At 40.0% G+C, this 23909-nt stretch overlaps 1 long non-coding RNA gene across 3 annotated transcripts; it reads left to right on the forward strand.

Moving 5' to 3' along the window:
• On the forward strand, positions 1-21038 carry LOC108447820. Of its 3 annotated transcripts, XR_001863513.1 has the most exons (7): positions 1-183; positions 4790-4953; positions 6736-6843; positions 10392-10603; positions 15192-15302; positions 15504-16421; positions 18001-21038. It is a non-coding gene; the product is annotated as an uncharacterized LOC108447820 (long non-coding RNA). The 3 variants fall into 3 exon arrangements; XR_001863512.1 differs by having other exon boundaries at positions 2-183; positions 15504-21038; XR_001863514.1 differs by lacking the exon at positions 10392-10603 and having other exon boundaries at positions 2-183; positions 15504-21038.
• Positions 21039-23909: the final 2871 nt, after the last annotated feature.

Consider the following 23909-nt stretch of genomic DNA (forward strand, 5'->3'; position numbering starts at 1 on the left):
TTCTCTCTCTTTTATCCTGCTACCCTTTCTGAATGTCAGAACCTCTCCCAGCACTGCCTCTTTTCAGTTTGAATTGAATTCTTGTTCCTCGTCAAGGACTGGGCATGATGAGTTTTTAGATACTCCTCTGAACAGACACTGAGTATTTGAGAAGCTGATCAGTGAAATTCTGACTTGTCACAGGTAATTTGCTAAGAATGAACCACTTCCACTGAAGCTTTTTTGCAGATTAGAAACTCTCATATCTGAAATTTCACTTAATATGTATGTCATATTTCTATTCTCCATTTTAGATCTTAAATTGAAGTGTGAGTCTATTGCAGTGTAAAGACAGTAAAGGAATTTGGTTTCTGAAAGACAAAGAAGGTTGCATTTAGTGCAATAGATCTGCTCAGTTTGTGAGGTGCTCAGACCTTGATCCAGTGAAGGTCTTTAGCTTGTGCATAGTTCAAGTGTGAGAATTTCCATAGAAGCCTTAACATAAAACGTATTCTGTCAAAGGCAATGGAAATACAAGCATGTTTTAAATTAAATATATGCTTACAAACTTTGCTAGATTTGGATCTTGCAGAATTGTTCTTGTGAACAGTAATTATACTTGTCTTAGTCAGCCTTTATGCTTGTGCTCCTGTTTTGGATGTGAGAAATAAACAGGCTGTGTATGCAATTGGGAGGATGGCAATTATAGACATCTGATGTGCAGAACTGGACAAGGAAGCAAAGAGTAAAGAATAACATGGTTTGAAGTGAAAATTGCTTAAGCTGTAACAAAATGCAGAGGACGTCCTTTGTTGGATGTTTATTGATTGTGCTACAAAAACACCAGTGTGATTAGGAATAAATTATAGTTCAACATTTTGGAGACATAGTACATAACAAAATGAAAAATAAAGCCAGCCTAAAGATTAATTTTGTTCCTGAGCAGGTCTATGTAATTAACCATGGCAAACATGATTAAAAATGTGCAATCATTTTTCAAAATAAATAATTCCTCAGCATCTAGCTCCAGTTTGTTTCATTTCATGTCATCTATATAGAAGGGGGCAGACAAGCATTGCAACTGAATCTGTGAAACATACAGCCTTATGATGCTTGATGTAACAGACCACACTGCTAGATCTAAAAAGGGGATTTGGAATACACTGGATGTACTTTAAAATAGTATTTTCATCTGCCTTTGCAGATGAAATAATTACGTATACCTTCTTCCCTAACTTACATGATGGACTTAAAAACTAGGCTGAACGATTTTGAGATGTGAGGAATGTTGCTTCTCAGTTTGTGTCTTTCGGAATTATGTTTACATTGCTTTTTCTGAAATCATCAGGCCTGAAAAAAAAAAGAAAGCTTAAATTTATTCCAGGAACTGGACCTTAAAAGAGCCCTCTGCCAAAAGGGCAAAGCTGGCAATGAAATCTCCCTTATCACAATCAAACAGCTCATCATGTAACCAGGAAATGAAAGGGAAGGACCGTTCTTTCTCCGTTCCTGTTTTCCATCCATGAAGAAGCATGAAGTTCCACCAAGAAGCTCAGCTGCCAGCCTGCTCCTTCAGCAGTGCTCAATCTTGCTTATCCCTTACCTCTTCCTGCTCTGGTGCCTGGCTGTTACTCCCACTCCACCTACAGCCATAGAATAGGACAGTATTTCTGCTGAAATGAATGTTCATGAAATACTTCTCCAGGGGCTGGGTGGAAGACTAGAAATGAACAGGGGGATCTGGGGGCTGCTGACAGTTTTTCCCAGAGTATGAGAAGGCCAGCTCTTCCAGGCCTCTCTGTTGGGTGCTCTGGAACCACCTCCGTAGTTCCTTCCTATATCTGCCACTTGTTTGCCACAAGGTGATTTTCTGGCTGGGCTAAGGCATCCATACCCTTTTTGGTGCAGCAGATCTGGTGGCGCAGGCTCAATCCCCATTTCAGCCGGCCCCTCCCACTGCTATCACATGCAGCTCTTATCAGGGTGCTACTACTGTGGCTAACGAAGTCGAGATTTCTCGAGGCACATCAAGAAATCTGGCACCCAGCCCTCGGCTAGAGCTCAGATTCTGCAACAATAATGTTTATGTTGGCAGGCCATCGAACAGAAACTTGCGTCCTCTCCAGCTGACTGGTGTGATTCTAGCAATTAATTCAGCTTTTCCAGTCGCAGAAGTTTGTTGATACAGCTTGTGGCTCTTCCTGTGTCCAAACACATCAGTAACTTGGAAAAAAAACTGGCTCGGCAGTCACAGAATCACAGAAGTGTTGAGGTTGGAAGGGACCTTTGGAGGTTGTCTAGTCAAGCCCTGCTCGCAGCAGAATCAACATACATCAGGTTTCTCAGGGCTGTGTCCTCTCAGATTTTGAGTATCTCCAAGGATGGAGACTCCACAACAACTCTGGGCAACCTTTTCAAGTGTTTGATTTCCTTCCCAGTATAAACTTCTCATATTTAAATGGAGTTTCCTCTATTGCAATGCACGTCCATTGCATTGCCTCTTGTCCTCTCACTGGGTACCACAGAGAAGAGTTGGTCTCTGTGTTCTAATTCCTTCCCACCATGGGTTTATATACATTGATATAATTCTCTGACCTTCCCCAGACTGAACAGTCCCAGCTCCTTCAGTCTTCAGATTCTTTTTGGTGGTGCCCAGCAACAGGACAAGGAGCAATGTCCATAAACTAAAGCATAAGAAGTTTAACCTCAACATGAGGAAGAACTTCTTACATTGATGGTGGCAGAACACTGGAACAAGCTGCCCAGAAAGGTCATGGATTCTCCCTCTCTGGAGATATTCCCAACCCACCTGGACACCTTCCTGTGTCACCTGCTCCAGGTGGCCCTGCCTTAGCAGTGGAGTTGGGCTTGATGATTTTCAGAGGTCCCTTCAACCTGAGTTATTCTGTGGTTCTGTGACTTTGCAATTCTCTGACTTGACGTTGAGGAGGTTGCTGTTTGCCATTTGGAAGTGTTTATAAATAAATGCTGGGGATAGAGCTGGAGGGATGGAAATTGAAGTATCTGAGGTTCCCACAAAACCCACACATCATTTTTTAACTCATGGCCCTCACACCTCTAAGACTTAATCATCATCCTGAGCTCTAGTGGCCATCAGAAGTCTGAAAAGAGGACAAAACCAATCGATACGAGGAGTACCTGTGTAAATCTATACAGAAACAAGAAACTGCAGTTATTTAATTCTCTGTGTTGTAATGTGAGTCCTAAAATGTTGTATTTGTAGCACTTCTGTTTAAATGACAGCAGTGCTGCCCCAAAATAAACATCTGTAAAAGGAATCCTCTTGGTCATGAACGAACCACTTGTTTTCTGTACTTTTATATGACTGAAATTCGTGGTTTCCTTTGTATACTGGGTTTTTTTTCTGCATGGTTGTTCTTTCGAACAACAAGACCTCCCCATCTCTGCCCTCAGCTTACCAATGGTGAGAATGTAGAGCGTCCATCTGGTTTCCTGAGTACAGAGGATACAGCAAAATGCTGGTTGTGAAATGTCCCTGACTGGAATTGCTATCAGATTGCCAAATGTCCTGAATATGTCCAATTTGTTCTTTGCCTTTATCATGTTGCACGCTATTTTGGGGTAGAAGGACCTAAAGCCTAATAGAACTGAATTCCTGTTTTTTTCCTTTGCTTTTGCCTTTCACGTGGGACAGTCATTGATTCACAACATGGATTTACAGCCATTAGTGAAATTTGATACTTTGTGCTATATCTTGAATCCAGACTTTCCTGTCTATATTGGATGGCTCAGACAATGCACTGAAGACATTGAGAGCACAATCCTGGTTTCTGGAAAGTCAGTATGGAAGATACCTTTGTGCTGCCTGTATTTTCAAGCATTTGGAGATCAGGAAAATCCAGGCCTGTTCTTTCATCCACACTGAGGAATTTAAGCACATTCAGAACTCTCCAGCTACCTTTCTTTACCCAAACTCACTGAGTAATTTTTAACATTAACATAGTTTACTTTTTTTGTTTTACTTGTCCAGTTTGAAATGTGTTTGTTTTCTTTCAGGTTTTATACTGCAAAGTTATCAATAGCACCAAAAATTAGATTTGTCAAGAAAATGTGCAACTAGAATAACACCATTATAAAGGCGATGTAGCAGGGAAAAGAAGTAGAAATGTTGCTAAAATTAATTTCTGATTTTTACAATTAATCTGCTCACTCCTAATTTGACTGTTGGAGCAGGTTGGGGTAGAGGGTCTTCATGGCATGGTATTATGGATCATTTTGTGTTCATGGAGATTAGGGCAGCAGATTTTAACCCCTCAACTCCATTCCTTGTGTGGATGGATGTAGCCCAGTGCTTTGCCTGGGGCTGCCTTGCTCTCTGCATTCCCAGCAGGTGAAGTGCCCTGTGCTTCCTCTTCAGAATGCTTCAGTTTGGAGGGTGGAAAAATGGCTTTGAGTTTAAGATACTGGACTGAGATGCATCCAGGCTAAAATAGTAAAAAATTGTTTTCTTTAAACAAATGTGATTTCTTGTGACCTTCAGTAAATCTAACTTCAGCTTTCCCCCTGCAAATCAGGTACTGTCTGACTAAGTTGGTTGGATACCGGGTGGTAGGAGGGAAAATATAATTATTTATGAAAAAACCCAAATCCTGCTTCATGGACAGAGCTCATCCCTTATAAGTAGGTCAGAGTTGTTTTGGAAAGCATGGCTACAGTCACACAGCATGTAATAGGCCCTGTTAATGTTTCACACTTCCTCCCTCCCCTTTTAAAACTTCCATTTTGGAGTCAGATGAGTCACTACAATATGTTTTTTTCCCCTCTGCAGTTCGTACATTGTCCCGGCATCTAGGCAGCAGCGCTGGGAAGCTGCGCTGGTGAATCCAGGTCCCCCGGTCTCCGAAGGAAGCACCCCTGAACGGGTCCCTGGGATTAGGCAGGAAGCAGAGGTTTTAATGAAGTAGACTCCATTCTTCCAAGGGGTGAAGGGAGGTAAGGGAAGCTCCTGTTGCTTATGTGATTATTGCTAATTACTGTAATTGAACATCCTCATGACAGGAATATTTGGTGCCTGAGGTAAAGCTTGTTTGCTTCCATTCCTTTTTTTCAACTGGCTCGTGGTGCCCTCTCGAGGTTGGAGAGCAACCCTTTTTATTCCCTTTTTTACGGCAGCTGCAACACGAACTAGAAACACAGACCCTGGTGAGGAAGCTGAAAAATTGCTGTCCGCTGTGGAAAAAAAAATAAAGTTGCTATAAATCCATGCAAAATCAGTGGAGGTTTTTATTGCCATCTATAAAAGCATACCAGTCTCTTTGTTACCATCTTTTCCATGAGATCAAACACTTGAAAGGACACAGAAAGAACAGGGGATGCTCCTTTGCAGTGCCCCGAGGCCACAAAGGTGCATTTCCCTGGAGCATGAGCCAGCAGATCATACAAGGTTAAAGACTATTTCCATGAAGGAAGGGAGCATATTTCCCACGACGTGCTCTTGTGCCCTTGAGGCAAAGCACAAAATGCATCAGGAAATGCTGACGTGTTTGGATATTAATGTGGATTAGGAAACTTGATACATGAGGAAAGCTGACCTTAGGGCTCAAGTCAAACAGAGGGAATTCTTCTTGTGAGGGAGGTCTGTGGATGAGGTGCTGGTCCCTCCTGGCCGGAGGAACCCAAATGTGGATGTCATCACCACATCACTGTGAAGGACTGCAAACAGTTGATTTCTTTTTAAATGTGACTATTAGATGTGTGGTCTTGAAATACATCTTTCCAGGTGGCAGGAGATAGTTCTTCCAAAAATGCTTCATCTTAAATTCCTCAAGGAGAAAGGACTGGTGATACACTGGGTCTTGAAAAGGCAGTGAATTAATTAGCTTCGGCCTGGGCTGGGATAGAGTTGATGCTGAATGTTTGGGGCAAGGACATCCAGTTTGAGAGATGAGCAAACTATGGTGCTGATTTATTTAAAATACTCTTTTTCTAAGCATCTCTGCTATTCATAGATAACTTTTGATGGGGATAAATGTAAACAAATGCTGAACAATGTGCTGGATCTGAAGGCATAAATCCTCTCCACAGAGCTGCAAATTGAAGACTCAAGGCTGTGGTTGTGTTGAAAAGGGACTTTTGGGCTCAACAAGGAGTAAGATGTTAATAAAACCTTTGTTCACTGTTACAATAGGGAACAGCTAAGCGTGGTTTGGGGTTTCTGCCAAGTTAACCCTGACTTATTCCCATTGCCTCAAATACCACTAAGAAACCTCTTAACATCTTATTAAAGAACAAAAACCAGTCAATACTCTTCATTTTAAATATGGTATTTAAAGAAAAAGCTTTCATTTTTAAAACATCATTTATTTCCTTTCTCTGTTGCTAGACTAGGGGTTTTGAAGAAATTTCACATTTTATGTGGCATTTATTTTCTTGTTGCAGAGAAAAAAAAATTAACTTAAACGGTCTGAAACTAGCACAGTCTTTAATATTAATGGAGTTTTATTTTCTTTAAGGTGAAATTTCAAGTGCTCTGAGTCAGCCCAAATACATGCTAACCTGGCTTGTTTTGTTATTTCCTTCCCTGTGGTCTGTTGGGCTCTGTCCATCTGTGGTTTCTCCCCCTGTTGTTGTCAGCTCCTTGAGGCAGGAACCATGAGCAGCACATTCAGACCCAGGACTGGAGAGAATTGCTGTGGCAATTGGAATAATAACAACAAAAAGCCACGGAAAAATAAGACAATGTTAAATAATTATTTCCACTTTTTATTTCTCCAGCAAAGAAGGGCAAAAGGGAGTTGGCTTCTGTCTGCAGTCCTGCCTTTCATTTGCAACTGTGTGTTAAGGAATCAGAGGCCTTTCAAAACATGGTTTTGTAAACTTTGGGTGAGTATGAGGTGGAGGGAGGTGTTGGTTTAGGGGCATCTCCACGAGGACCTGATGGTGGTATGATGACATTATAGTATTATCTTGACAAAAGGGAAGAAGTGAAGGAGAGAGGTGTCAGGTGTGCCTGGGTACCCTCTATCAGGTCAGGATGTCTAAGCATCAGGGTCACACAGGTCCCGTGGTGTGTAAAATCAGGCTGGCAGAATATGTTGGAGTGACAATCACATTCCCTCCTGCTCTCATACTTTCCTCTGCTCTCCTCTGTGCTGCCCCATCATCTAAGGAAAGGTGGCATCTTTATTCTGGTAGAATTAACTAATCAAACTATGCTGTTGGTGATTTCAATTATGAATGTTCCCTCCCATTCCTAAAATGTTTTCACTTGTTTTCTTGGCAGGACCTTGAGGATCTCTCCTGAGATGCTCACATAGATATGCACAGAATGAATAGTTTATCTCCACCTCCTGCTGACTTCCATGAATAATTTGATGTAAAAAGCTAAGTTGGACTTCCGCTGTGTCGGATAACTTGGGAATACCAGCTTCTAATATTCCAGCCACAGACAGAAACAGTTTTAGAGGACAAAGTGGCCTCTCTGGATTCCACTTATTTCAAATACCTGACCTTTCCCTCCTTCCCTAACCAGGCTCCTTTGGGCTTCCCAAAAAATGAGGGAGGCTCTAGGGGCTTCCAGCTGACAGAACATCCCTTGTGAATGAAAGCTCTTTGTGTAGACAGAGAAGACATAGTGGGACATACAACCATGATTTTTACAGTTTCTTGTTTGCCTCCCCAGCTGTATACCAGAAAATCCTGTAGTCACTCCTGAAGTTCAGCAGCTCATTTTATGGAGTGCATTTTGCTGCCCAGCCTCACTGAAGGCAAACAGAATTGCTTATCTGAGTAATGTCACACGTGTGCCTAAATGATTGCAAGAGATTGAAAGGAACTGGGAGTAGAAATAATAGCACTACTTCATCTCTCACAGAGCACCGCCAACAAAATAATGAAGCCATGTGAATAAAGAACCAACATAATAATCAAGCTCTAACCATTTTTGGAAAATTAGCACTTCTTCCATAACAGTCATGGCTGCTGGGAAAATGGTGCAAAATATTAACTGTCAGGTTAAGCACACCTTAATCAACATGTGCCAAGTCCAACTGATGTGTCCTCAAACCTGTTACTTAAGTACTTGTCAAGGCCCATTAAATACACAAAATTTTAAAGCCTAATAGCATAAAACACATAAATAACATAAAAGAGCCGTAATGGTTGAATGGGTGGGTGTTTAGCCCTTCTTGATTTAAAACAGGGAAGTGAAAAATGTTGGGGCCCTTGAAGGTGATTTTGAAGACGAGAAAGTGACTGTGCTACACAAACAGCAATCAGAGACAATTAAGAGAGCTGGGACAAGTGCCTCATTCTCCCTGCAGACTGCATGGGAAATTGCACTTTATATTTCAGTCTCATTGCATTTTCAAATAGGGCCCCCAGCTATGTAATTTTTCAAGTCCAACTCAAATCAAAAGATATTGGTTAAAATCTTCCTATTACTCCAGAAGTGAAAGGAATGATTGTCTATGCTGATGAGCCTGGAAGATTGTCTTGGAAAGAATTTGACAGTTTTGTCTCCTGGTCTCATTATAATGTTATTACTGCCCCTGAAGAAGGCTGACAGAGGCTGAATGCCAGCATGAGCACGAGGGTAGTTGAGGATGGCTCTGTGCTCCTGCAGATTTTGTGTTGTTTCTCTGCAGAAACAGCAGAGGAACTGCTCTATGCTGTGCATGTGTTTTCTCTTAAAGCTTAGTCTGATGAGGAATCTCAGCAAGACCCTATGTTAACAATAGAACAGAACACACTAGCAAGCTCAAAAAAACCCTCATAAAAATGGAAAGAATTAAAATAGGGAAATTTGGAAATAGTTATCCATGTCTAGTTATAACCCTGTCCATATACAGAAAGCACAACCCACCAGTGATACTTTTAAAAGAGCTTTCTGTTAAGCATGGGAAGTGTTCCAGTATATGATTCAGAAATTTCCTGAAGTTCTGAGGTGGTCCCACTTTTTGCAGCCTTCTCCCGATAGATGGGAATACAATGAGCTTGCAGAGCTGTTGTAGCTGTTTTGGTTTGCCACAAAAGTGATGGTACCTGGGAATGAGCCCTGTCCTTGTCCCTGGCTCCTTAGGGGGACCCAGTGCTGGCCCAGCTGCTGCTGCTGCTCAGGCACAGGTTGGAGTGCAGAGGGAAGCAGGAGGACCCCACATCTGTCTGACTGCCATGGTGGTGCCCAACAAACCTTCCCTTAACCAGCCCTGACGCCTCTGCTCGCTGTCATGGAAGCTGTGAAATTGAGGAGCTCTGGTGCAACCATAGAAGTGGTGCAAGCTTTGCCTTAGAAAAATTTTCCCATGGATGTATCTGTGTCAATCTCATCTTACTGTTTTCTTTGCACAGGGCACTATTTTCTCTTAAAGATTTTAACTTAAGCTCCAAATAAGATGCTCCCCTTCCCCTGTTCCCCTCTGGTGTCAAAGGGATGAAGGCAGAGACTCTGGGTTGAGATAACAATTTACTGAAAACTTACAGCAATGGGATGAGAAACAAACAGCAACAGCAACAATATTTAAAAAACAGTGTGTACGAAAGGGTGATTTACACGCAAAGGGTGCTCCATTACCTCAGTGCAATTCCACGTGCCACTGAGACAAAGACAAAATAGCAGATGTTTCCACAGCCTGGGAGTTCCTTCAACACAGGGAGCTTTCTCCAGGCCTGTGATTTAAACTTCTATGTTTCACTATATAGCAATTGTCTGAGAGATAAATTATAGTTACAGTGACAATCTGGCTCTTGCTGTCCTCAATCCAGAACATAAACTACTCAGATCTCAGAAAAAAAAAGCAATGCTTTGTTGCCTTGTGATGGTTGTAGAGCAAATAAGCCCACTGAAATTAAGAGGAATTTATAAAGGAAATAGCCTGCTTCTGAACCAGGGATTTTAGAAGTAATTATGAATTCTGATGGCCCCAAGAGGAAGCCTTTCACAGTGTGGGGTCAGAAAGAACCTCCAGCAAGATCATTTGCATATGGAACTATGCAAAAAAAAGAAAAATACTGCAAAAGCATGTTCTCTGCACCCAGAACTTTATCCCAGTCCCCAGAACTGCAATGGATAATGTCTCTAGTAGAAATTAGTTTATTTTGGTGGGACTTCCTTGGAGCACAGTACTGCTCAAATGATGTTTGCAAATTTGGGTCCTGACCTGCTTGTTTTAAACCAGCTTTAGCAAAATTACATTTAGGGCAAGTTCTTGTCACAATAAGACCAAGGGGAGTTTTGTGATTGAGTTTTCATGCTATACAACAGTTACATTTTTTTACACATTCATGGACCTCAAGTATATAGCTCCTAGGTGGAAGAAATGCATTTATGTACATAAAAAATGATGTATATAAGAATACAATGCTGATTATTTTATTTTCACTGGTAGCTGTATGGCTCCGCATCAATATCGCTCTGTTGTTTTCTGAAACAGAGCCGAAAGGCCAACGGGAGTGATACACCAACCTGAGATAGCAGTCTAGCAAGGAAGGCAATGCTGTCACTGCAGAGGGACTTGGAACAGAAGAAGTGACACTTGCAGTTACTGAGGCTGTCAGTCCAAATCCGTGTTGTTTTGGTACCCTGGATAAAGATCCGGCCAACTTAAGAGCTGGCGACACGCCACGCAGACAGATGGACACAGTGGTGAGCAACAGAGACTGTGCTGGAGCATGAAGTGGGGGTTCTGAAGGCAGCATTCCTAGCTGGGAGACTCCAAACAGCTGGCCAGCCTGAATTTTTTAAAAACAATTCATGTTTTAGGAAATGCTGCAGTTTGTTTTGTTCTAGATGATGTTACACACTGAACAAACCGGAGATAGAGAGAGGTATTGTTATTTAATGTTCGTAATATGGCCTGAGCTGCACAAAGAGAAGGAAGTGAAAAGGGGGCATTCCCTCTGAGCCCTGGAGAGAGTGAGGATGAGAAATGAGAATAGAATTCCCGTGTGTTTCTGTGGCAGGGCAAAACAGATCCCACACAATTCTAGGCAGAGCAGCGGAGGGAGTGTCAAAGCTGCATGTTGGTAGTGGGGAGGAGAAATCTCAGCTTGGATTCAGAAGCTGGAATTCATCATAAACTCCCACTTCAGCCTTCCTCTCCCAAGAAGATCAGTGTCCAGTTAGAGGCCCAAGGGGACAATTCTTTTCTTGGGGAAAGGGTAGACATAGGATAACTTGAATTTTTATTACAAACTGAAAGCCAAAGGTGAAAATCAGATACCAGTGCATTTCTTTTTTTTTTAATAATATAGTTTAAAGGAGCTAATCTGAATTTAAATATCTAGGTTTAAGCAGTTTATATCCTTGCACTACAAACGTTAAACAGTTAAATTAAATTATTCAAGTGTAACTAAAAATTGGGTTGCTCTATTGGAATTTGAATGGATGGTCCTCACATGCATCAGCATCCCTTTGTCTTACAATATTTCATCCTTTCTGTTTGCAAAAGGGGAAGAGTTTTCCCAGGCAGATACTTTATCTGGACTGCACCATATTATGTTTTCGAACAATCAGTCCAAACTGCAGGTCAAACACCTCTTCTATTCCGTTTTCTGTAACTGAGTCCTTCTTTATTTCAAATTCCTGGGTTGCCTCATGTCTTTTTGCCAGTGTGATGCATATTGGGCAATCGGGTCATTCCAGGTTGCTCTTGTTTGTGTTACTCTTGTGAACTCAGTTTAAGTTTAATCCTGAGAATCACAGACATAAAAGGCCAACACCAAAAAAAAAAAAAAAAAAAAAAAAAGAAAAAGAAAAAGAAAAAGAAAAAGAAAAAGAAAAAGAAAAAGAAAAAGAAAAAGAAAAAGAAAAAGAAAAAGAAAAAGAAAAAGAAAAAGAAAAAGAAAAAGAAAAAGAAAAAGAAAAAGAAAAAGAAAAAGAAAAAGAAAAAGAAAAAGAAAAAGAAAAAGAAAAAGAAAAAGAAAAAGATGATGCATCCAATGCAGTCAATATCATGTCCAGTCACAGAGTTAGAAGGGGACAGGATGAGTGAAGAGACTGATGAAGGGCAAAAGCTTCTAGTTTTTGGAATTGGTTTAGGTTTGATAAATTAGAAGACTATTATGAAGTAAGAGCACTGATTTATTGCTGGGTTCATCTCTTTGGGGCAACCCTTCTAGTGCCATCTCAGGACATTCCTCCATATTCCCTGGCCACTATAGTTCCCCCATAAAGGTAACATGCACAAAGGCTAGGTGGTGGTGTTGTATTCAGGATGTTTGGATCACCAGAGGCCCAAGACCACAGCTACCAGCAGAGACATTATCTAACTGTTGGCCTTATCTTGGCTGCAAAGATCAAGCACAGACCATTGTGCACCACCAGCAGAGACGACAAAGCCACCACCATGACCCCAGCTCTAAGTCGATGTTACAAAGGAGTGGATCAGGATTTAAGTCCACCTCGGTTTTTTTAAGGTCACTGATTCTCTTTAAAGAAACAAAATAACACACAGACTTGTGTGCACACAAACACACACACTTAATAATTAAAAGAATTAACACAGGAATTAGATTGTGTTGCAAACCAAGAGACTGTTGTTAAGTGGAAATTTGCCATATGCTCTCCAACACTAGACACAAAGAAGAACCATTTTACCACTTAAACCTCTTTTTTGCTGTAGAATTGGAATGCCCAGTGCTGTCAATTGGCTCGTTTAAAGAGCATTAATATTTGTTGTGGGGTCTGTATATCAAGGATATCAAGGTTACTTAGAAGAAGTTTTTGGGAACTCTTTCTCTCAGGCTGCTGAGCTTTTATTTTGAGGAGAAAGTAACATAAATAATAAAACACAGAGGTGCCAGTGGGCTTAGTGTAAAGAAGACTTGGAGGTTTATATTTCTTTCCCTTTTTTTTTTTAAACAGTCCAATTATGTACCACGTAGCAGCAACTGGGCTAACACCAGCCATATGATGGAATAGCTTGTAATCTGGTTGTGGGTCTAATTCCATGAGACAGACTCCAAGTAGATGAGTTTTAAATCTCCTTAGAATTAAGAAGGGTTTGGCAACCAAATTAATTGTTTTGGAAAAATCCTGCTTTATGGATCATGAAGAGGATAAAAAAGGAAGAAACATGTCATCTGTAGTGGTTAGTCAGATGTTCTTTTGGAGTTACAACGATTTCCTCTCTAATTCCTCTTCTTGTTGACATTCCCGTTAAAAGAATAATGAGCACGATGTTCGTTGCCTTAGCGCTGCTCATCCCTGTGTACATTACGAAATCTTTGCATTAAGCCACCCAAATGGATTGACTCATACCGTGAGGCAGAGACTGAAAAAACAACTGCACTCAGCTGTGAGCACCCATAAAAGGCGCATATAAACTGGTACAAGCGGTGATAATCGCCGGGACCCTGTACAGGAGTTTGTTTGAAAGCAGTGCTGGTGGGGCCCAGGCAGCTGGGAGAGTGCCTCGCTCTGCTTTAGCAGGGCTGAATTATTTTAAGTCTTTGGCTTGTTAATATTGATGCAGCTACCCTTTTACCGGGGAGGTTGTGATGCTTTGGAAAAATGTGTTCTATGCATTATTAACGCCATGTTTAAATAATGAGAGACAATTAAACGATCGCTGGGTGATAGTTTCCCAGGTGTATTCCTGTTTTATATATTTTGTCGATCTATACTGTATTCTCACAGAGGCTGTGTTAATTACCCTGTGCTTTTACAGTATTTTGGTAAAAGTAGGTGTGCAAATAAAGGTATTATTATTTCACAGGTGGCATAAAAGCAGCTTCATTAAGGAGCTTGGTACTAATAGTCCTTTAATACGGAAAGCCAGGAGATGATTCTTCACATGGTACATTAAACAGTGAAATATGCCAATTTTGACTTGATTTCTATGCTGCTAAACTACCCCACATTCATTTGCTTCAGCTTTAAGCCCTTCCATTCTCATATTCTCTAGCCCTGGTTACAGAATTGCAGCTTGCTTTTCACCTATCTCCTAACAGTTTAAACGTGGATGTCTGGGTCCAGCCCATTGTTCCAATTGTATATAGTTTAAAAAGCTCTGCAGTATTTTACTCTTTCCATTATATCTTGGCTTCCCTGAGCGCTCTGCTCGCTGCATTTTGCTTGTACTGGCTCTGTTTTCTAAACCCATTTATGGCTTTTTTTTCTGTACACACTTGTTCATTGGGGAGCTTAAATTGACTTCTCTCCATTCTGTTTCCTTAACTAAAAACGCACCATTAAGGTTGATTGAAGCCTTTTGAAAACACTTCATAAAAAATGAAAGGCCACAAGAAATTAGGCTACCAGTGTTTGCAAATACCTGTTTCCAGCCAAATTGGTGGGAAGGAATAAGAACTGAAATTTAAAAATGCTACTGATATGTATTTGGCTGCTGGTTATTTTTATAAGAATTAAAAAAGTGTGTGTAAAACATTTTGAGTAATAAAATACTGAGACGTTAACAAAATGTGCCAGAGAGTCGCTTGTTGTTGCAGAAAGCCTTTTCCCCAAAAAAACATCAGGCACAATTCTGAGGACAGAAAATGACAGAATGAGCAGAGGTATCTGGATCAGTTGTTTTCATGATTTTCTGTTTTAAGAAACATCTTTTAATTGTTTCTCTTCAGAGAGTACTGAAAACTCTTTAAGAGTAACATTTGAACCACGGAATAATATATCTATCAGGAATAGGAGGAGTTAATAATAAATTGCTTTATAAATGGGGAAAAAAGTTTAATTAAATCAGTGAAACTTTGAGTGCCTTTCAGAACAAAAACATCTGTGCAGAGGTTGAGGATATTAAGTATGTTTTACATTATGTACACGTATCCTTAATGAACAAAGCAGCCTCATTTCACAAATCCCCCACCAGGAATCAGGGAAGTCATTCTGAGCAGCGTGCTGAATTGTCAAGGAAACTTTTATGGACATATGGAAATGCATCTGCTTTAAAAAGAGAAATATCAAGAGGGATTTGCACAAAGTTAAAAGCAAGGCAAGTGCTTTAGAATCAAAAGTGATTACATTGAAAATGGCAGCTTGCTTGTCAGAGCAGCTGAAACGGCTCCTCACCAAACAAAATACTAATCATTCCAGCTGTTTCCAGGCTCTCCTAATACTGCTGCTTATCGTTAAAAAGATGTACTTTATAGAAATGTGGAAAGCTCTGAAAGAAAAATCATTTGATTTTGGTTTATTTTTAGATTTTTTTCAGACAGCTGCCAAACTTATTTTATTTACAAGACGTATTGCTTCTATGGCTTTTTCTCTTTTTCAGAAATATAAATATTCATTCTGACAGTCATCTCACTAAGTGGAGACATCTAAAATGCAGAAGACTTTCAGTATAAGACTTACGTTGCAGAATAGGAGCAAAAATCTGCATAGGGTGAGTTTTACAGTTTTAATAGAGTTTTGGTTTTTTTAAAAATAAACCTTAATATGGAAAAAACCCACACCTTTTGAGCCCCAAAATCAAACTCAGGTTTGAATTCAGGATCAAACAAAGTCATAAATTACAGCTGTTCCCAGACTTTGCCCTTAATAATATGATGAATTTAAGACTTTTTTTCCTTTTTGTTTTATAAAGGCAATGGAATCAACCTGCCAGGCCTTGGCTGCAGTGGTGTTTGAAGGTGTACGTGAGCACAGACTGCAGACTGCATCCCATGCTTTAAGAATTCTCCCCTTAATGGAGGAAGAGAGCAGTGAGATCAACAAGCAAAGTAGCTGAGTACAAGGAGGTCATGCAGCAGCGCTGAGTTCTGCTGCAAAGCTACAAGGAAACCCTGTCAGCTTCCATCCCATTAAACGAGCCAGGAGCTATGTGTTGGACTCACTGGGACTACCAGCAAACCCCTCCCAAGCTGTCTGCTGGCTCTTGCTCACATCCTCTATCAATTATTCAGTTCCTTTTATGCAAATAATGTTTCATGGAAGCAATAGAGATTCATAATGGGGAGAAGAGTAACATCCATTTAGGAGAATTAAATGGTAGATGAAAAGCGTGACACTTTGCAGGCAAAAGCTATTGAAGTGGTGCAGTACCAGGACTCTTCAAATGCATGCACAGATGGGGAGAGTCAAAGTTTTGGTTGCTTTTTTTGACAATCAGCTCTATAGAAGATTAAGTAAGGTGGGAATAGACACACACTGCAGCATCCCCAGTTCTGCCCAGGGGACAGAGAAATGAGGCCTCTGTAGCAGACCTGTCGGTGCTCTGCAGCAGACCTGTCGGTGCTCTGCAGGCTCTAAGCTCTCATTTTGTGTCTTACAGAGGATCTGTGCAGCAAGCCAGGATGCCAGTGTGTCTGTACTACAGAGAGGCTTCACTGCTCTTTAGAGTCAGGAGTCACAGAAACCAAGGGCCTTTCCTGCGTTCTTTTATCAGGCAAAACATTGGTTTCAAAGCATAGATGGGATCAAAACTCTGCTGTAGCCCCATTACACTTCACAGGGCCAAACTCAGTCCTACTTCCTTCTGAGATTCTTCCCACAGAAGAGATTGGTGAGTAAATGCAGACAATCCTGGGCGCATCCAGCCAAAGAACCGACCGTGCCTCTGTTGCAAGCCTTTAAATCCTTGTCTGGGATTTTACTTGAAGGTTTATCCCTCGTCTTGTCAGTCAGCTCATGGTGGTTTTCACGCTGAACTGTCTGTGGGCTGTTTGGCAACTTATGTCTGGGTCTGCACTGTCAAGTTCGGAAGTGGTGGTACCCCACTAATGCTGCCACACTGCAAAGGCTGTGGTGGAGCTGCCTGTCCTGAACACAAACAGATCAGTGGTGGTGAGAACACATCTGTCATCCTGGGTGCTCCAACATTAGTTAAAGAATCTTATAATAATGTTGAATTTTGTACCAGAAAACCAGTGTTTGATAAGGCAGAAGCACAGAAATAGGACCACAGCCTCAAGGCTTCTGTTGGTGTCCTGTTGCCCTTTGCTGCACTGCTACTCTTTGTGTGCAGGGAGTGTGAATCAAAAGCAAACAAAATGTTATTAAAACACAGAATCATAGAACCATTTAGGTTGAAAAGACCTTTAAGACCATCAAGTCCAGCCATTAACCCAGCTCTGTCAAGTCCACCATGTCCCTTCTTTCAATCTTTCAGCTTAATTTGGGAGACAACAGCCAACTGCTAAGGAAGTTCTCACATCTTCTGAATTTCCTGGAACACACATGCAAGATCCAGTGTTGTAGCTGTGTCTTCTAGATATAAAGACATCTCTTCTAAAAGCTTTGTAATGCAAGTGCCCTGTATATTTATGGTGCTTCAGCATTTAACTATCTTTAATGACACTGTTTTTCAAAATGGAAATTTTTTGCTAAACCGGGAGAGACAGAAAGTGTGTTTTAATGGAGTGCAGTTAGCCTCCAAAAGCGAAAGAGGCTTCCATTATAAAATTCTGCACTTAAAGGAGCCCTGGCTATAGGCAGAGATGGAAAATTGAAAGAGTATTATGCATGATAGAAAAGTTCAAGAGAATTAAAGCATAGATAAATTCAGAGAATCAAAAAGAAGCCAAGCTTCTTTACAGGAGGTACAGGTGTACTTCTGATTTCATGTTTACCACACTGTGCTTTTGCAGCCCAAGGAGATGGAAGCTCTTCCCCTGTAACAGGCAGTGCTCTCCCTCTCAGGAGGAGGCAGCAGGCCATTGAAACTCTGTGACCTCGGGAAACTTTGGCTGCCTTAAGGCACAGGATAATTCTTCTCAAGATGATACAAGGGTCTTTCTGTAGGGTTCAGAATTACACACAGAGCACAACAGCAAAACGCCACTCTGAGAAATCTCTGCACAGAACTGAACTCACTCAGCCCTTTCCTCTCCCCTTATCCTGCTTAAGGCTGCTTGTTAAGTCCTGCCTTAAAATCCAGTTGTTACCTGTGTGGGGCTGGAAGTGCCCTTGACAGAGATCAGTAACACAAAGCCACGTGTACCAAATGCTGCACGAGCAGTTCTACTCTTCTTTTTCCTCCACACAGTATTTTTGAACCTGTTCACTCATAAGGGACTGTATTCTGTTGTTTTTTGTTGTTCCTCTGCTTACTTCAGTTACATTTGTGTTTCTCTCTCCTTCAGGCTCTCTTTAGAGGCACAAACTGTGTTCCCACCCTTCTGGCTCAGAGAACACCTGAAAACTGCTGCCAGGTGAGAGCCAGGCAGTGACCTGTGTGATTCAAGTTTTCTGTACCCAAACCAACCCAAAATTTCAAGAATGGGACCAAAATCTTTGATTTATCCCGGTGCAAATCTGTCACAACGCAGCTGAAGTGTGTCAGCGCTTGTTCCCCAGTGCACTCCGAGCATGTATTGGTAGCCCCGATGTGGAAATTCAGCGGTACAACAAAGACACCTCGTGGCTGCCCTGCAAACCACACACAGACAAAGGGCTCGCCAGCCAGGAGGGGGATGTCTGCTCTGGTGGCAATTTTCACGCTTACCCCGACGGCTACTTAAAAGTATAGTTAATACCAACCCCTCTTTCATATCAACTCGGAGGAACAAAAAATGATACTCATCAGTTGAATACATTATATTAATAATGAAGAATAAATAATGTACTTAATAGAAATGTGATGTTCGATTCTGAATTAAGCATAGGAACTCAAATTATTAGGTAAAAAAATAACTCTTAAAAATTCTATTCGATAATTTAATTTGATCTGATATGTGAAGTGAATGCTGTGAAAAATTCATCAAGTCTAGAAGTAAGCTCCTGTATTATAGTTCTCTAAAGTCTTCTAAGAACTTTAATTTCATAGTGACATAGTAAATTATCAACATTTGCTTTTAAACTACTTACAATTCTGTTAAAATTCAGCAGGTACATGTTTATAGTTTTTTATACCAGTATCTATTTAAAACCCCTATATAATCCTATATGCGGTACCCCAAACACTTTTTTTTTAAAAAATATAATATGAAAAGTGAAACGTATTTTTTTTTAAATAGATAGAATAATAAAGTCCATAATTACATTCAGATGTAGTTTCATTGTTACCCCTGGCATCAGTTCTCACAAACAGATTTGTGAGTAAAGCTCTACAGACACAGTAAGCCCATTTATTTTAACAAAGTGGCAAGATTGTCTGATTAAACTATTTCTGAACAGCAAAACAAAATCTTGCACAGTGAGTGTACCAGCATAAAACCTTGAGCTAATGTGTACTGATGTTTTATTTCCTTCCTCATCTTTGCATGAAAGTTCATTGTATCATAACCAGTTCAGTAAAAAAGAAGAATAATTAAGTCAGATCATGAAGCTCTTGGAAAGTAGGCCAACCACTAGGTAGTAAATTTGGAGAGATCAGATTCTACCCTCCATTTTTTCTGGTTCAAATCTGAAGAAATCATATTAAATCAGACTTACTATAAACTAAATTCTGAGATTTTATTGATTTTTCTACCAGGGTGAGTGAAAACAAACCAAAGGCATCTCTGAGTCCCACGGGCATTCTGCATATGTGGAAATGGTTGCTTCACTGAATTAAATAATTTCTTTACATAATTGATATTTCATATTCATTATACATTCACGATCACTGTATTAAAATGAAAGTACAAGTGCCCAAACGCTCCCTTTGGTAACACCACTTAAGTCTGTGGAAAAATGCTCAGAATAATATTTTTCCCCCAGAATTTCTCTTCTTTTTGCAGTTCTTTTGACCCTTAGGTTTGATTTAGCTGGGGAGGCTAGAAACAACTCCACATTAGACCACAGAAACTTTGTTTTAAAAATATCTATTAATTTAGAGGAGTAATAATTACAATAATACATATTTAATACATTAGTAACATGACATTCAGTCCTACCAGGTACCCCCATGACAAGAACTTTGTTATGTTCCCTTCATGGATGAAAGTAGGAATTTGTTAGTTAACTTTGAGTTTTACTGCTAATACAGACAAGCCAAGGTTTCACCTTCTACTTCAGTACATCCCTCTACATGCATCATTAGAACTTTGTTTTAGAAAGAAGAGTCTATTTACAAAGAAGATGAAACACTGAATTTGCTTCCCTAAAACAGGTGATTCAGGAAAAAAAAGCAGAGGAATGTGCCATTAGCGGTTCATGAGCATCCTGTTGCATCTTTTAGCTCCAAATTAACTTGTTGATTTCTCTGGTTAATACGAAAGCTTTTAGCCCTGTTCCACTTGTGATACCATGAAACCAGCACTGTACTAGGGCACACCTGTCCTAGAAGTGCACCTGAAGGACCCTCTGAGATAATAACACATTATCTCATTATCCCTCTCCTCTACAGGCAGCTGGTGGATGGAGTGAACTCCAAACCTACTGCCTGGTGCCATCAAAGGATAAAATCCCAACAGTCTTAAAACACAGGTGTTTCCACTTGAGTCCAAATTATCCTTTTAAAATCCTCTTCTATTTTTTGCTAGAATATCCTCTCTGCTGAAATATAATTTACAAACTAAATATTTAAAACCAGACAAAATGAAGTCTGGAAGTTCTTAATATTCAGAAATGCAGACAAATGTGATGCTCCCTTTTAAGTTGGGGACTGTAGAGGAGACTCCAGTTGTAAAACAAAGTTTTTTTGCTTATTAAGCAAGGATCCAGACTCCTGTTGTACATTAAACAGTGCATGCCTCTGTATATTAAAGAGCTCATTACCATCTCTCTAATAGAATGGGAAAATTCAAGCATTTGTTACTTTTTGAAGTACAGTGAGGTGGAACTGTCTTTTAAGAGCTTTGCTTTCCTATGTGGGTTGTTTCTTTTGATCACAGCAAAGGAGAATACACACTTTAAACTGTCAAGGGAAATCTATGTGTTATACATAGAATTCACTTGCATTAATTATCTTGCTGTAAATTTAAGTTGCTAATTAAAAGTCATGCACAAGTGTTATGATTAATTAGGTGACACACAAAGTGAGGACAAAAATTCAGTAAATGACACCAAAGAATAAGGGAAAAATGCATCGGTTCATATGGTTTTTGGGGATGGAATGCAACTACAATTTTATCTTAAATGATTACTTTTGTCTTCCTGCTTTGATGCATCAGTGAATCTTCCTTGAAATTCAAAAAATAAGTGCTGATTAAAGACAGATCCAGCAAACAGAAACAATGAAGAGTGTTGATCAACAGCATTCTTGTTTCATTTTTATTTAAGGGTTGCGTGAAGGATTTCTCACTTTTAATAAATTTTAAATAGGAATTAATAAGGAAATATCAGTAACAATTGTAAAATACTAAAAGATGCTACAAATACCATGTCAGTTAAAAAATTTAGGGGAGATAACACTTCAAACAGATCTAGCCACAGTAAGGTAAGATTTGGGCTGTCAAGACACCTGAATAGCTTTATCTCTGACTAAAAAGATGTCATGAGGGGAAAGATTTAAAAAAAGGTCTCAACTGCCCTAAAACATCACTTCATCTGGTGTGGGATGTAATTTGTGTTGCTTATTCAAAAGCAAGCATTTTGTTGTGGTTTTTTTACTGTCTAGGTGCCTTTGTGGTGTTCTTCTAATTTTAGCATGCTGGATTTAATAAAAACCAAAATTAAATTGGAAACACCCAGACACTAAGCATGGAGCTGTAAAGTTACAACAGGCTGAGAGATAAGGGAAGAGATCAAAGAGCACATGTGGCATGTGAGGAAATGCAAACAAAACTCCTGGTAGAGGATGCTTGCTGCAGCAGCTCATCTGCATGACTGAAAAATACACGGTCTCCACCTGTTGGTTTTTTTTTTTAAGTGTGTGAGGATCAATTTATGACATAGGGAAAACTTCATACATGCTGCTTTAGGCCAGAAAAGCCCATGTTTTAAATACCTGAGAGAAGTACCTGTAACAGGATCCTGTGCAGGGAAGGTGGAATGCAGCCCCGTGAAGAGGCCAGCTGAGGTCAAGGCCGGGGGGAATTTAGCTCTGTATAAATCAGTCATGCTGAGTAATGTCACTTCCTCTGGCCCCTGCTTTCTCATCTGCCACATCTGAGTCAGCATGGCCCTTCTTTGTTTAAATGAGGTTTATTTAAAGTGTTTGCCCTCCAGAGGTTTGGTGGTATCAGTCATGTTCCTGTGGAAACTACTCCCATCACCACTGTGCTTATGTAAAACCAGCTGAAGATGGTTATGGAGAAACATCTTTAGTAACAAGCTCTTAATTAGCACTTTTTCATTAGCAAACATAGCATAGAATTTTTAAACGTTTTTCTAGCAAAGAAAAATCACAGCTTATACTGTGGTGTGTCAATACAGTAATATATGAAGTATACCTAAGAAAAATGTTTGTTTGGGACTAACATTACATGAAAAGCAACTTTTCAGACTGATTGCAGACTGATGCAGAAGGAATCATCTCAGTGGGTTACACATCTGATTTTGAGGAAATCTCTTTAGGTAATAAATATTAATAATCAAGGTGGAAGTGTAAAAGTCTGAGTTCCAGGTTTGTTCATGCCTCTGTTGTGGAGAAACATTTGATATGATAAGTGTTCGTGTAACATTCAATCACGTGCTGGTTCCAGCCTCTGGCTGTCAGTAATAGAAAGATACTGCTGTTTGTATCACAGTTATTATTCATTATATTGTTTACTATAATATTTATAATATTAAAATGTTAATGATAAGTATTTAACCACAGTAACAGCCATACCCTTGCATTTCTGCTTCCACACTTAATACCTTTAATTGCTAAGCAAAACTAGATTTCATGCAGCAGAAAACAAACAAACAAAAAAGCAAAGTCTTGAGTTAGGGTTTGAAAAGGATTAAGCCTGGATTTGGGAGGTGCCAGCTTATTTCAGTTCAACAGCTGGCTCCATTTTATAGTACAGTCATTGTTCTAATTGCAAACCTTTGAATTGTTGTCTAAATGCTTTCTTAGTTGTATCGCAAGTTTTATCAGAAGAAAGAGAGTAAACACATTTTTGGTGGATCTGGAAAACGAGATAAAGAAAATAGAGGAAGGAAAATAATGTTTGAAGAGAAGCGTTTTCACTGCACCCCATCCCAAAAAACCCCAAAGTGGAAGGAAACCAGGTTGTATGCCCAGATTTTCTGTGTGGCCCTGGTGCAGTTGGCTGGTTCGAGCTGCAGCACTGTGATGCACCAAATGGTTTAGAAGATTAGTTGCTGCTCCTTTGGCTTGCCCAAGAGCTCTTTCCACATGGATGCTTCATAGATTATTTGTTGTAATTCCCAGGTTCTTAGACTTATCTGTAACACAAAGTGCACATGGATATTATCCCTGCATGGCCTCCCCAGTTGCCAGTCACCAACTACTGCACTCATTCTTCTTTACTTCTTAATTTTTCCTCATCAGAACAATGTTATATCATTTCTTTTCATTTCCTAGATCATTAAAACTTTAATTTACAGTCTGAAATTGGTTAATAAATTAAAAGGAAAAAAAAAATCAAAAAAACCCACAAAGCTTTTGAAAGCACTGAAAGGTTAATTCTTCTATCAGTGGTTCAGACTGAATCTGAAGATCCATCCAAGGGTGAAGAACTGAGAAAGAGATCTATTTCTCCAGAAAACACATTCTCCAGCTCAGGCAAGGTTGTGTAAAAGTTACAGATTTGCAAAATACCCAGGAAAGATTAAATTGTACTTGTTAAAAATGCTCTATATGACCATGCAGTACATAGCAGGAAGGAGTATAGCTGTGTTAAGTATTCAGAATATTACAGAATCCTAAAATGGTTTGGGTTGGAAGGAACCTTAAAGATTACCTCATTCCAACCTTCTGCCATGGTAGGGACACCTTCCACTATCCCAGGTTGCTCCAAGCCCTGTCCAACCTGGCCTGGAAAACTTCCAGGGATGGGAATGGGTAATGAAGAAGTATAACATGAAGGAGTGTAACTGTGTTAAGTATCCAGGAATCTGTAATCCTGTTAATTTATGTTTGCTTTCATTTGAGTTATTGAGAAGATGCTCTTGATGTTCATGACCAAGTATAAGATCAGAGCCAAATAAGTGGTAAATGTTTTCATTCAGGTTCCCA

The sequence above is a fragment of the Corvus brachyrhynchos genome, unplaced genomic scaffold, assembly GCF_000691975.1.
Source record: "Corvus brachyrhynchos isolate BGI_N302 unplaced genomic scaffold, ASM69197v1 scaffold245, whole genome shotgun sequence".
NCBI classification, from domain to species: Eukaryota; Metazoa; Chordata; class Aves; order Passeriformes; family Corvidae; genus Corvus; species Corvus brachyrhynchos.